The 14,265-nt window shown below is 31.1% G+C and overlaps 2 long non-coding RNA genes across 2 annotated transcripts; one reads left to right on the top strand and one right to left on the bottom strand.

Annotated features, from left to right (window-relative positions):
• Window positions 1-5,607: 5,607 nt before the first annotated feature.
• On the top strand, window positions 5,608-6,509 carry LOC148279043 (uncharacterized). The gene is made up of 2 exons (XR_015822999.1): window positions 5,608-5,869; window positions 6,198-6,509. It is a non-coding gene; the product is annotated as an uncharacterized LOC148279043 (long non-coding RNA).
• Window positions 6,510-6,840: 331 nt separating this feature from the next.
• On the bottom strand, window positions 6,841-9,636 carry LOC148279042 (uncharacterized). Its single transcript, XR_015822998.1, has 4 exons — window positions 9,426-9,636; window positions 9,255-9,299; window positions 8,784-8,837; window positions 6,841-8,680 (listed from the first exon to the last, which is right to left on the bottom strand). It is a non-coding gene; the product is annotated as an uncharacterized LOC148279042 (long non-coding RNA).
• Window positions 9,637-14,265: the final 4,629 nt, after the last annotated feature.

Genomic DNA, 14,265 nt, shown 5'->3' with positions numbered 1-14,265 from the left:
GCAAATCGAAGGAAAAATTACCCACGATAAGATACGGTGGTATAGACAAGTGTATTCTGCGCAGTTATCACAGTTCTACATGACTATGTACCAGGGGCGAACCGTGTTTAGAAGCGATTATGCGCAGCTTACCATTATATTTGAGTATCCATAAAAAAAATTTACAGTAACTTTATTTACAGAAAAACAAACAAACATTGCCACCATTAGTATTTTTCTCCAAATATTAATCTTCTTCTCTTAGTGCCCTGTCAGGTATCCCCAACGTTGGCAATCACTCTGGCAAAAGTCTCCCTGTCCTGTGCTGCCCGGAAAATCTGCTCCACAGTCCTGAAGCCAGTCCAGTCTCGTATATTTCTCAGCCAGGACATCTGTCTTCTTCCAGCCCCTCTGTGACCCTCAATATTGCCTTTCAAAATGATAATAAATGATGCAAGTGGTACTTTCTCCACGCATTATATGCCCCAGATATGAAATTTTTCGAACTTTTATTGTGGTTAAGAGTTCTCTGTTCGTTCTAACTCGACTTAAGACTTCTGAGTTCGTTATCGGGTCTGTCCAAGATATCTTGAGTATTCTGCGATGCAACCGCATCTCAAAATATTAATAAATCACGCCCAGCGCCAGCAATGAGCCAAAGAACTAGCCGATTACTCCAGCTTATTTCTTCATACAAATAAATGTACTTTATTTTGAACTTCTTAAACCCAGTGGCCAGGTTTTTCTCCTAGAGTAAACTTGCAGATTACACTAATTCTTTAAAGATTCTTGAATTGGAAAACAGTATTTCAAACATTATTTCTAAATGACGATTTTTCTTTCAGATTATACTTTTGACATATGACTCGCAACAGATGTTGTGCTCGACGCGGCCGTTTTTGGCATTATTAATTTCTAGAACGAATCGGCCAGTTGACATTTCAATCGTCATGAGAATACCTAATACTGACTGAATTCATTGTGCTATGTGTGAAATTAATGGATAGTATAGCTACACAATATACTTTATCACGAAGTTACGTCGTTTGAGTTGATTTCATAGATGAGAGTTGTTGTATTACACAGAATCACAGAAAAAATAGCAATTTATAGTACGTATAACTTACGTTATATTATGTATCTACTACGTAGGTACTAGTAAATGATATTTTTTATAGCTTACCTGTAAATAAAATCACCGTTCGCCACTGGTATGTACCTATACAGTGTTAAATATTAGTTCTAATACCTAATCATAATATGTAATCACTGCAGACATACTTGGGAGTTCTCGGATGAGTGCCTTCGTCCTTGCTTACTGGTTTAACCGCTACTGAGAATTCGATCTACACGTATATTATATAGATTGTAGATAGATAAACAATTTATATCTATTCGCCGTTAAATGTTATAATATTTACTCACATATTACGACTCATTACCAGCCTTCCTATGCGCTTCGAAAAGGTCGACGTTGTGTGATATAGGAACATTCTTGGTCTGAAATAAGACTATTATTTTATTTATTATGGTTCACAAATAATAAACAATACACACATTGATATAATAATCACAATGTGTTATGTTAAGATATTGTTCTTCAATTTTGTGAACACAACATGCACAAATAAGTAAAAAATATATTTATATATATATTTTTAAAAAAAGACTAGCTTAATTAAATTTTACTAATATTTTGAACGTTATGACAATAAACTATACGTACCGTTTATTACTAATTATTTTACCTAACTAACGTAAGGCACAGTTTGATTTAATCTATTGCGTTACAGTTCTCATATAATTATTTAATGTATTGTTAAAGATATCAATATTAGCATTACTTTTTACACAATTATATAATCTTAACATACGTGATTAACGTTTTTATGAAGAAAAGTTAGACAGTGTCTATTTTATTTATTATGGTTCAAGAACAATTGCGTGTCAACATGGACAAAAGAGTATGGTTTACTAATAAACCCATCTAAAACACAAATTATGTTTGCAGGTAGTCAAAGATTGCTTAGTAAGCTAGACATACCTTCACTTAATCCTCTTATTGTCAATGGTACCAATATTCAATACAGGAAATCCGTAAAAAATCTAGGAGTACAAATGGATGAATATCTCTGCTGGCGAGCTCATACTAATGAATTAAGCCGCAAAATATTTTTCAGTCTACACTCACTTAGAAGGTTGCAAAAATTCTTACCCATTAGTACTAAATGCACTCTTGTACAAGCATTACTACTACCCATTCTAGATTACGCTGATGTTTCCATGACTGATTTAAGCTGTGAGCAACTCGATAAACTTGAACGACTTCAGAATACATGCATAAGGTACATTTTTGGTCTTAGGAAATATGACCACATTTCTGATTATCGTAGGCAACTGAAATGGCTCAAAATTAGACAGCGGAGAGACTATCACTCCCTCTCACTTCTGTTCAATGTACTTCATAGTCCTAACGCTCCTATATACCTGCGTTAAAAATTTCAACGCTTATCAGTTCATGGTTTACCTCTTCGTTCTCATTCTCAAGGCACTCTCTTAATACCCATACACAATTCCTCTTTCTTCTCTAACTCATATAGTGTCCATGCGGCTCGACTGTGGAATCATCTCCCATCCACCATCAAAAATGTTACTACATTATCTCTGTTTAAATCACGTCTGAAGAAACATCTCCTTTTTCTTCCTTAATCTCCCCTCCTTTCCTTTTTCTTTTTTCTTCCTTTTTCCCATTGAGTAATAGTTTTGATTTAAGGTAATTTATAAACAAATACGTTTTTTTCTATTTTTATATACTTTCAGCTTTTTAATCTTTTTTTTTCTATTAAATATGTTCTGTAACTTGAATTATAAAAATAAAACTTTTATTTTATTGGTTGGTTGGAGGAAATTGCCATTTGGCAATAAGCCCGCCAATGTACAAATAACATTATGTACAAAAAGTAAAATAAATAAAAAAAAAACAATAAACCATACATTTGACATTGGTATGATAATTACAAAATGTTATTTTAGATATTGTTCATCAATTATGTGTGAACACAGCATGCACAAATAAAGAACAAAAAAGTTTAAATATATTTTTTTTATCTGTTGACTTTTGTGAAGTAAAAGAGCTGAAACCTTTATCACGTGGGTGAGATTCATCCGGCTGAACCAAATCACCTACTAGGCAACGCCTGGAAACAATTTTCCAATTTTTATACTTCTTCTTTTACCAGGTAGTAATTCAACAATGTTTGTTTATGTCCAAATGCTTGCAGACTGGCTGGATTTCCTCCCTAGGGAGTTGTTCGTATTTAAATTTATTTCAACAGAGAGGGAAAAAGATTTCCTTTACACAGTGTGTAAAGTGGCTACTTAAACCAGCCAATGACAGGTCATAAGCCCTGTAAATGCCTAGACTTCCATATTCCCTTCTCGAAAACTTTTTCCCTCTCTGTTGAAATAAATTTAAATACGAACAACTCCCTAGGGAGGAAATCCAGCCAGTCTGCAAGCATTTGGACATAATCAAATATTTTTTTAAATTGGCTAGCTTAATTAAATCCTATGACTGTTATAAAATTTATTATAATAAAGTATTACTAACAGGTTATTACAAATTATTTTACCTAACTAACATTAGTGACTATTTGATTTTATGTATTGAGTTACATTTTTCCTTTAATTATTCAATGAACCGTTTAAGATATCAATATTAAGATGCAGCATTTCTTTCTACATTATTATACAATCTTAACATACGTGATAATGCATTAAAGTGCGCCATGTTATTATTGTATATAAAGTTGGAAGATAAAATGTAGTTTACGAGGCCAATCGCTGACTGGGGACATTCAGGGGTACATTCTGTAAACAAAATGTAGAATAAACATTGCAATAAATTATTTTATAAAGATGCATCAAGTCTAAAATCTTTCTCATTAATTCCAGCTCACCTAGACCAAAATGATGGTATGAATTGATTGTTATTCAAGATAAAAAATCCCTACTTCTAAATCTTATTGCCAACGTAAAAGATGAACTAGCTGACAGACGTCTTACGCTTAGATCAGCTACATCTACGTCGAAAGGAAAAGTTATTATACCTCTACGCAAACAGCGCACTAAATTCGGCGAACGTGCATTTGCGGTCGCAGGCATGGAACGCTCTCCCAGCAGAAATCCGAAACTGTGAGAGTGAAGTGATATTTTGGAAGAAACTTAAAACTCACTTGTTCTCTAAATCATTTGAATAAATTCTTATCATGTGGTGGAAAAGTAATATGAAAAGGTACATTATTTTTCTTCAATTAAAAAGTTAAAATAAGATTTATATAATCACTTTTAAAGCGCCCTTGAGGTATTATATTACGAAAATGGTGCTATATAAGTTATCCATAATTATTATTATTAAAATTGTTGAAAAGCTATGTGTTGCAAATACAGTCGAACTTAGTTATTACGAGGAAGATAAGACCACCTGAATTTGTTCGTTATAAGCGTAAAGCTAGGGTTTCCTAGGACAGCGGTGCCCGTATCTTAACGGCCGTAGTGAACGGTGATGCGGTAGACAGCCGTTGTAACAGTGACTAGAGAGTGGTTTCCTAGGAAAACTGTTTTGATAACATTTATTAACACCGTTTTCCTAGGAAACCACTCTCTAGTCACCGTTACGACGGCTGTCCACCGCATCACCGTTCACTACGGCCGTTAAGATACGGGCACGGCTGTCCTAGGAAACCCTAGCTTTACTCGTTATACCAGAGAAAGGTATTTGTTATACAGCCGCTATTGCAAATTGTCACCAAGTTAATACATCATATGTGTACATATAATTCATACAGAAAATTTTAACTGATCTGGTCCAGCACTCATTTGATGTCACCCACTTGTAATGTTTATTGTGTATTGAAATAAGCCTAGAATATAAAAAAAATCTCAAAAACACCGTAAAAACCCCCAAAAAAAGCATGTCATCCATAAACTACAAAAGCTGCTGTAAATTGTAACAATGTGCCGAACCGGCACTTACTAAGTTCACAAAGTTAGGATTTTTTTAAAACCACGTGTGTTCATTTTTCAATATTGTCGGCGAAAAAATTAATTAGGTACATTGACACTTACATAGCTATCATAAACATAATCTATAAACTACGAAAGCAGCTGTAAATTATAACAATGTGCCGAACCGGCACTTACTTAGTTCACAAAGCTTGGATTTAAAAAAAAACATGTGTGTTCATATTTCAATATTGTCGGCGAAAAATCCAATTAGGTACTTAGACACTTACTTAGCTATCATAAACGTAATCCGATCTTAACGCCCGGCGGTATTTATCCTTTACGTTAGCCCAGCGTTTTTCAACCTTTTTCATGACACGACCCCCCCCTAGTATCAAACAATATTTCGCGACCCCCCAACCCTTTTTTCCATGTATGTTAAGGCTGTAGTCGGTAAGTTGAATCGTACGGTTTGCCGCCGAATGCGTAAAATATACCGCTTCAAGACAAAGCAATCAAAAAAAATATCTTGTTACATTGTATGTTCGTCAATTTTTACGTACTCTTCATACTTTGTTTGACAAAATGAGAAAGACAGAGATAGATAGAGTTTTTGCGTGATTATTTAATAGGTAAAATCTATAAATAGCACTCCTGACTAGCGTACTGCAGAGATAATGTAGAATTGTACAACTATCGGATAATCTGTGACATATGTTGATTTCTGGCTTCTGGGTAATTATGGATATTTGTATTTTCGAAGTTGACAGATAACACTGTTATGTTTTAATGAAAATGCACCATGTCACTTAAGTGAATGCCAAAAAAATAATGCACTTCATAATATTGTTTTCAAGAGAAAAATTATTTGATCTCATCAAATTACGTAAGTAAAAACATTTTTTGACAGTATGACATTTTATAATATTTTTCCTTTAAACTGATAAGTTTTTTGAATTTGCACTTGATCATGTATTTCGTAATAAAATTGGAAAAATATGGTAGATAAATTCTAAAAAATTAACAACATATAATGATAAAAGACTCGGCCAAATACCTAAAAATATTTTTATAGGTTAAGAATGTATTGTGTATATTATTTTAATTGATTTTATTTTCTTAGTTACTATTTAAGTTCAAAACCATGATAACTATCAATTAAGGTAAGCATTGCATTTAATCTACGTAAAATTTATAAATACATTTCATTCCAGGTGCAACAGACAAAAGAATAATGCAAAAGAATAAAGTCAAAAGGGTGCCTACCAACTTTTACACTAAAAACCTATAAAAGCACATTTAATCACCTATCTAAGAGTTGTGTATCAAGTTCTATATAGTAAAGCATGTATTCCACTCAGAAAATACTAAAAGGATGTCTACATAATCTTACATGAAAAAAACTAAAACGGTAATTCAAGCATTTTAAGAGTTTTGTGCATAGAGTGGAAACCTTGTATTGACAAAATACTGTAAGCGATTATTTTAATATGCATTGAGAAAATATAAATATGCTAAATTACTTACATAATAGTTTTATTTCTATTTTTACACCTATGTGAGAGTGACGTAAAATATTTTAAAAATATATACAAGTGTTTTAAACCTTTTCGAAGTAAATAGAATTTTGGATAGATCATCATCCCTATCACCTATTGGTGCATAAGGCATTGCATTTGAAAACAAAATACAGCGTATTTAATAATATATAACATGAAGGTAAGATGATCAATCCTGCAGTCCCGTGCCAGTCCAAGGAGAATTAAATATTGCAACGTAAAAACACATAAAAAAAATATTTCACTTAACCCTGCCAGAAATTGATCGTGGGACCGCTTGTAAGTAAAAATAAACAAATTGTGGAGGAAAATTTCATTTTTATTGAAAAAATACTAAGGTGCAAATGGTTCAAAAATATATATTATTGGGAAGAACCAGTAAAGAATCCCAATATTTTTGATAACAATAGATCGCTAGTTATTTTATGAAAAATACATTGTGAAAAAGAACTAAGAATATATTTCATGTTACAATGGTCTTGATTTAGGGGGGACAGGTTCAATCAAAGTTGTGTATCTGGAAACAGAAATTAAAAAAATAATAAAAGCAACATCTACATAAATTTAAAAAAAAAAAAACCATTATAGTTGAAAGAGGGCGGAATTTCTAAGCTGATTTAGGTAAATATTTTTCTGAAACTGGTGAGTATAATTTAACTTTTACTGGTTGATGGGATGTTTTCGTTAAACAGCTTTTTTTAACAATTTATGACTTTATTGGGGGCAACTTTTTTGTTTTCGATAGCCTCGAGAACATTTGGTGGATCTCTGATAGGCATGGATCGTGTAACTCGGGGGTCAACAAGCTCTGGAAGCAAACAGTTTAAATAAAAAGATTTTAATTTTATGTTGGGCTCCGGTCCACACTCCAAAAAGACATATATTTTTTTTAGTAATATGCAACTGTCCTTGAACTTGGTAATACCAATCGTGATTCTGATTTACATAATACTCGGTATGGTTTCTATTTCTTTTCCAAAACTTAATTTTACCACTGTCGATGGCGGTTTCAACAGTCATAGTCATATTAGAAGCAGACGATGGACATTTTATTTCTATAATGATACCGCCATGATCCGTACTAATGTTATCTGGTGTGGCGCCTAGAAAACAATATTCACTATCAATAAACAGCCCACACTTCTGAAATTTGATATTTTCTTGAAGGCTTAATTGGTTTAATGCGGTCAGTTCATAATCCTGACCATATTTAATAGAAAAAATATTACTTAGCGATTTACTATATGGCATACTTTTAACTAACCCTGAACAACTAATTCCTATTCTTCTTTTACAAACTTTACCAAACCATGACGCAGTGAGTAAATTTCTACACTTTTCTAACCATTCCCCGCTATCTGATTGTAAAACCGTTCTTCTTTCTATCAAATTTCTTTCAGAATGATCGCCGATTCCATACCACTTGAAGATCCTGAGTAATTTTTAAAACATTCATGTTTTGGTGCCTCAATATTCTTATTAGTTGCTCTGGCACAAATCACACAGTATTTATTATAAACACCCATATATAGAACTTTCCCCGTACGAAACCCTACTATAGAAGCTGCGCCCGAGTTAGACGAGTAGTTGGTTTTGTATGATCTCTTAGACCAACACCCGTCAGCCACAACAGTTATCATTGGTTTACCATTTTCATCAATTTCACCATTCGCAGTAGCCAGTTGTCCCTCTTCTTTCGTTGCCTCCTCCATAACTTTTAGTTTCGCAGTATCCCACCATTCACACACTTTCTTATTGATCTTCAAATACTTCCATTTACTCATGCAAGGAATTCCAACAGCAGCAGTCAACTCTTGCAAACCACTATATCCAGAACCGATACTCGATATTCCAGACACAAACGATTCATTTAAACTCATTTCATTCGATCTGTCCTTGCAACAATTTACAGAAAAACATAATCCACACGTATTACATTTTAAATTTAATATAGAATTAAAGCCATGCAACTTTTCATCCACAATCACCATATTCGTTCCTTTGCAATCAAACATGGAAGAATGAGAAAATATTTCCTGGATTTTAGTGAAAAATTCCTGGATGTCCACAACTCTCCTGCCTTCCAACTTAAAGGGGTGTAATGGCTGTGCTAGCAGTTCTGGAACTAGCTGTTGCGCCTGAAATAATACAGATTAATTAATAATCATAATCCAATTTAGATTTCATTAGCTATTTTAATGTAAATACTTAAAATATTCCTACTTCGATATGAATACTAACATGACAACCGTCATCTTCTAGAATATCAGTTGAAAGATATTTCGCTGGAACACCCTAAAACATTTCAATTTGCATATTACCCAAAAGGCAAATATAACCCTACTTATTGATAGTCAATATTCAGAAAATAAGGGTTATAATAATTATTATTTGTACTTTTTTATTGTGAATGCAGACAATTGGTAGAATTCTTTGTACTTTATTACTTAATTAATTATTGTACTTTATTTTTTTAAATATATAAGAGCGTATACTGTGACGCGTTTCGTCTTGTTAGGACATTTTCAAACGACGGAATGCGTCACAATATAAACTCTGGTCTTTTTAAACAAATAAAGTAAAATAAAAATTCAATAAACGTGTTTTATTTAGGGATACATTACCAAATTCAAACTTATTTGTACATTTAGTATTGTTTTGTAAAATGTTGTAGGAATTTTATTTATCTAAGTAAATAAGACAATAACTTACAGTGTATTCTCCACAGGCCTTAGTTAATTTGAGCTTTTTTGAATCCTAAAATAAGCAAATAATAAACTGTTACATTTATTTGTAATGGTGATACAATGATTTATGTAAATCAAATGTCTGTCCTTTGTATTCTAAATTTTAATACTAATAAATTAATCAAATCCAACTTACATTGCATTTCTCCTTTGGAAATTGGGATTGATTTAGTTTTCGTTTGGTTTTTTCGTTGGTTTTTTCGGCATTGTTATGATAAAATCGGTCACTAAATATTCCAAATTTATGGATTAAAGTATCACTCGTCTTTGATTTCTATAATAAAGTAATTCTGATTGATAGAAAATATTATTAGTCTGAGGCCGGCTAAGCAAAACGTCAAACCATCACAATGAAGTTGGCTGCGTTCGCGACATTGTAATAATTATATGGCTGTTTAGTGTACACTTTGTACATAGTACCTACCGAGTGCTGGTATGTCCTAGATAAATGTGCAATTTGACCGTTTTTGTGTACGAGTAAAATGACGCCGTTAATTGTTATTTGAATATGACGTGAAATTACATTTTTGAATGATTTATCAAATTCGAACAAACTATTCATTCAAAAAATAACTTGGTTTTGATCCTGGTTTAAATTGTGTTAGAAGGAACACAAAAATAATATGTTTCGAACTAAATTTTGTTTTGAAAAAGGCATTAAAATTTTGAGCACAGAAAACACGTCCGTCTGCGGCCGCTCTGAGGGCCGATCTGAATGTAATAAAAACCCAAATAAGACATTGTTTAAAATTGAATATTACAACTAGAATTATCGTATTGAAAAAAAAAAAAAAATACAGTTCTATAAAAAAAGGTTTTAACTAAACTATTTCAATATTTTAAAATTTTTTATGGTGTTACTGATTGCATAATTTTACGTAGAAATAAAGGAAAAATTTATGTGATTTAAAATGCTTATATTTCTTTTCAAAAACAAAAAAATAAGATTCTGCCGCGGCCATCTCCTTTTTAAATTTATTATCTTCAAATCATTATTAAAAATTTAAGTTCAATACTTAGTCTTTATTGAGATCCCAGATTAATAAGCTTAGTCTAAATTTTGAAATTGCGTAATCTGCCGGTCTGAAAGTAATTATATATAAATAAAAAAATAAATTTAAAAAAAATACAGTTCTATAAAAAAAGGATTTAACTAAACTATTTCAATATTTTTAAATTTTTTATGGTATTACTGATTGCATAATTTACGTAGAAATAAAGGAAAATTTTACAAAAATTTATGTGCTTTAAAATGCTTATATTTCTTTTCAAAAACAAAAAAATAAAATTCTGCCGCGGCCATCTCCTTTTTAAATTTATTATCTTTAAATCATTTAAAGAAAAATCAGTTCAATACTTAGTCTTTATTGAGATCCCAGATTAATAAGCTTAGTCTAAATTTGAAATGGCGTAATCTGCCGGTCTAAAAGTAATTATATTTTAGTTATATGAAACTTTGAAGTACATTTTTTGATAGAAATACCTATAAAAAGTATTGTTTTTATCTCATACATAATTTTTAATTTTTTTTATTGCGCGATTTTTGACAAACATTCGTTTTAAAATGGCAAAATCGTATGATTTCCTAATTTTGCGTTCGTTTTACCAGACTACAGCCTTAAAAATATATAATACTTACAAAAATTTTAGGCGTTTGCGTTATTTGCAATCTGATACCACTTGTAATGTTAATTGTGTATTGAAATAAGCCTAGAACATTAAAAAATTAAAAAAAACACCGTAAAACCCCCGAAACGAAAAGCATGTCATTTATAAACCACAAAAGCAGCTGTAAATTGTAACAATGTGCCGAACCGGCACTTACTAAGTTCACAAATCTTGGATTTTTCAAAAACCATGTGTGTTCATTTTTCAATATTGTCGACGAAAAATCCAATTAGGTACTTAGACACTTACATAGCTATCATAAACATAATCCGATCCTAACGCCCGGCGGTATTTATCTTTTACGTTAGCCAACCGTTTGGATTTTATCACTTAGGTTCTTATTTCGAGAATGATGTTTTTAACAGTTGAAGATTTTTTGTAATTTTTGACAGTATTTTTATTCGGTATGTCCAAAAAGTAGCTCGTTATAACAGTGAATAATATGGAGAAAACCATGAACTAAAATGTCAACTAACGTTTCCTCGTTACATCCGAGATCTCGCTATTTCCGTGTTCGTTATAACCGAGTTCGACTGTAGTTTGTACCAAACTTCGTTATTTTCACAAGTCCTTTACGAATTTTGATACCTAATCGGATTGTTCACTGGTGAATGCTTCTATTTGTATATTTTTTTATTTAAGAAGGTAAACATGAACAGAAAATATAAAAGCAAAAATAATGAGACCCACTAAACCGCATTGTCACCGTGGGTGAGTAGTGATGAGTAAATACATTATTATTTTTTCATTTTATTTGAAATTTACAATAGTAAATATGTACAAATTTTTTATTTATTGTTTTCCAAATTCTATTTTTGTGTAATATAAATTAATTTTTGTCACATTACGTATATCGATAAGTTATTTATTTATTTTTTTTATAAACATAAACGGCAAATCTGCCTTTTACAAAAATTTACAATACTAACATATTTGGCTTAATATTTTTTTTTTTAAAAAAACATTAATTTCCTCATACCCAGGATTTATAAAAAAAATTAAACAAAAAATTATACACGATTTATATTTAAAAAATTAACCTAAAAACTATACAGCATATTCAGTAGAAAGTTTAAATAATAGATTCTACAGTAAAACAACAAGAAAATCATAAGTACTGTTTCACAAAGCTAGGCAAAGTGAACAAAAAACTGTATACATATATATTATGAAATGCATTAATTATAAGTTTAAGATCATGTTTAGTCTAGATTTAAGTACCTATTACATTATGACCTTATTATTGTATGTGACTGTAGATTTCAATAAATAAATAAACAAAACAAAAGACTACTGAAGTAAATAAAAAGAACAAAAGTTCGATGAAATTATTAATGAATTCGTAATTATTGATTATTTTCTAGTATGTTTTTTAACCATTATTTTGATAGTGCAAGGACGCTTTATATAAGCAGGTACTGAGATAATACATTTAGGGCATTACTCATAAACTTGGTATAAAGTTACGCCTAGGCATTGTGGTAGAATACGGATAGGAATATCATTCTTATTATAGTGGTAGAATAAGAATGATATTCCTATCCTTATTTTATCACTATGCCTGGGCGTAACTTTATTTCAGGTTTATAAGTATTGTATAGGACTCGTCGCACATTATTCATTCGATGTGTATCAGTTAAATTTGAAAAATAAAATGCTTTTTTTTTTTCAGAATACGGTTTTGAAATTTAACATACTTAAAAAAAAAAACAATTTATATCATTTCGTCATTTGAATTTTAACAAAAAGATTTCTAACTTTTTACTAAGCTCTTTATTGTACCATTTTTAATACAATTTACAAGTTTTAAGCAAATATATTATTTTCATACTTCGGCACCCATACACACGCACCCTCTCCTCATTCATTCCCACACGCACATGTATCCTCTCCCTCATTCATTCACGCATACACACATTCACATACACATGAATACAAACGTCACACAAATACAATTACTAAACTTCTTTTCTTATATATTATGTGTCATTATATTTACAGTGGATTTTTTTAATTGGCTTTAGTATTGTTAAGATTTTTTTAATTATTTTGTTTATGTAATTGCTGTGAAAATCCCAAATAAAATAAAATAAAATAAGTAATGCTCAAAGACGAATAGATTTCGAATAGTTTTAAACTTAACCTAAAATGTTTCCCTATTCAAATTTTGCACGTGCACTCCATATTCAAATCGCAATAACTGTTCATAAAAGCAAATATGTGAGCTGCACTCAAATGCACTTCGACTTTCATATTGTTTAACGTATGGGTAAGTAGGGGCAGTATGACCGTGAGGCAAAATGAAGTATATTTTGAATTGGATTTTGCAATTTGCAAGTTCCGTCACGTTCTCAATTTCGTAAGAAATGTGTTTTAAGGTTTATTGCTATAAACAGCAGCAAGAACTAAAACTTGTAAAAAATTGTTGCCAACATGGACATAATACGAGAATATCAGAAAAATATCATATCCAACTTTCTAAAACAAGACAAGGACAATCAAGACTAATGAACCAGGGACTGAAATTTTACAATAAACTACCAGATACAACTAAAACAAAAGACTGGGACAAACTTTTCAAAATATGTAAAAAACATTATTAAACAACAGCAGAGTATGAATAAAAAATGTTTATATTATTTTTGTAAAATGAATGTAATAATCCGTAAGAGTTTAATAATAAATTTTCAAAAATAAAAAATTTAAAAAAATAAATTGGAATACAAATCTCCAGAAATTTTACAAAAATTTCAGTTGACATAATTCACAGATAAAGGCGGATTTTATTTATCTTTTCGGAACGTAATTTGTTTATTTTAAATGAAATTCAATCATTACAGAGTTACTTTTTTTGGTATTCGAGAAGTTAAGTGCAGTTTGTTATTGACCGTTTGGCCCCGTATAATATCTGGTGATATGACATACAACAGGTTTGAAATGCGGAACAGATGACAATCGGACATGGAACGCGTATTCCATTTTCGAATTACTTTGACAGAAGATCGAATTTAACGTTTGACAGATATGAATACGGATACGGGACAGATTGCAAAAAAGGAGGGAAAAAAATTCACAGCAGAGTAAAACTGTCAAATCGGCAATATGTCAAAATAAATATTTGAAACTGTCAGTTTAATAATGGATTAACGAGATTATATTTAGAGCATAGACTATCGGGCCATTTTTCTAATACCTGTATTTTTCCAATATTACAATTTCAAATATCGGAAACCGACCGGTTTTTCGATATTTTCTCTATATTTTTGCGAAATATTTAATATTACGAGTACACAAGAAAAAAGCCACTT

This window comes from Micrasema longulum, unplaced genomic scaffold (genome assembly GCF_059751315.1).
Source record: "Micrasema longulum isolate JH-2025_06_02 unplaced genomic scaffold, ASM5975131v1 h1tg000777l, whole genome shotgun sequence".
Classification (NCBI taxonomy): domain Eukaryota; kingdom Metazoa; phylum Arthropoda; class Insecta; order Trichoptera; family Brachycentridae; genus Micrasema; species Micrasema longulum.
This window is presented reverse-complemented; position numbering and strand designations above follow the sequence as displayed.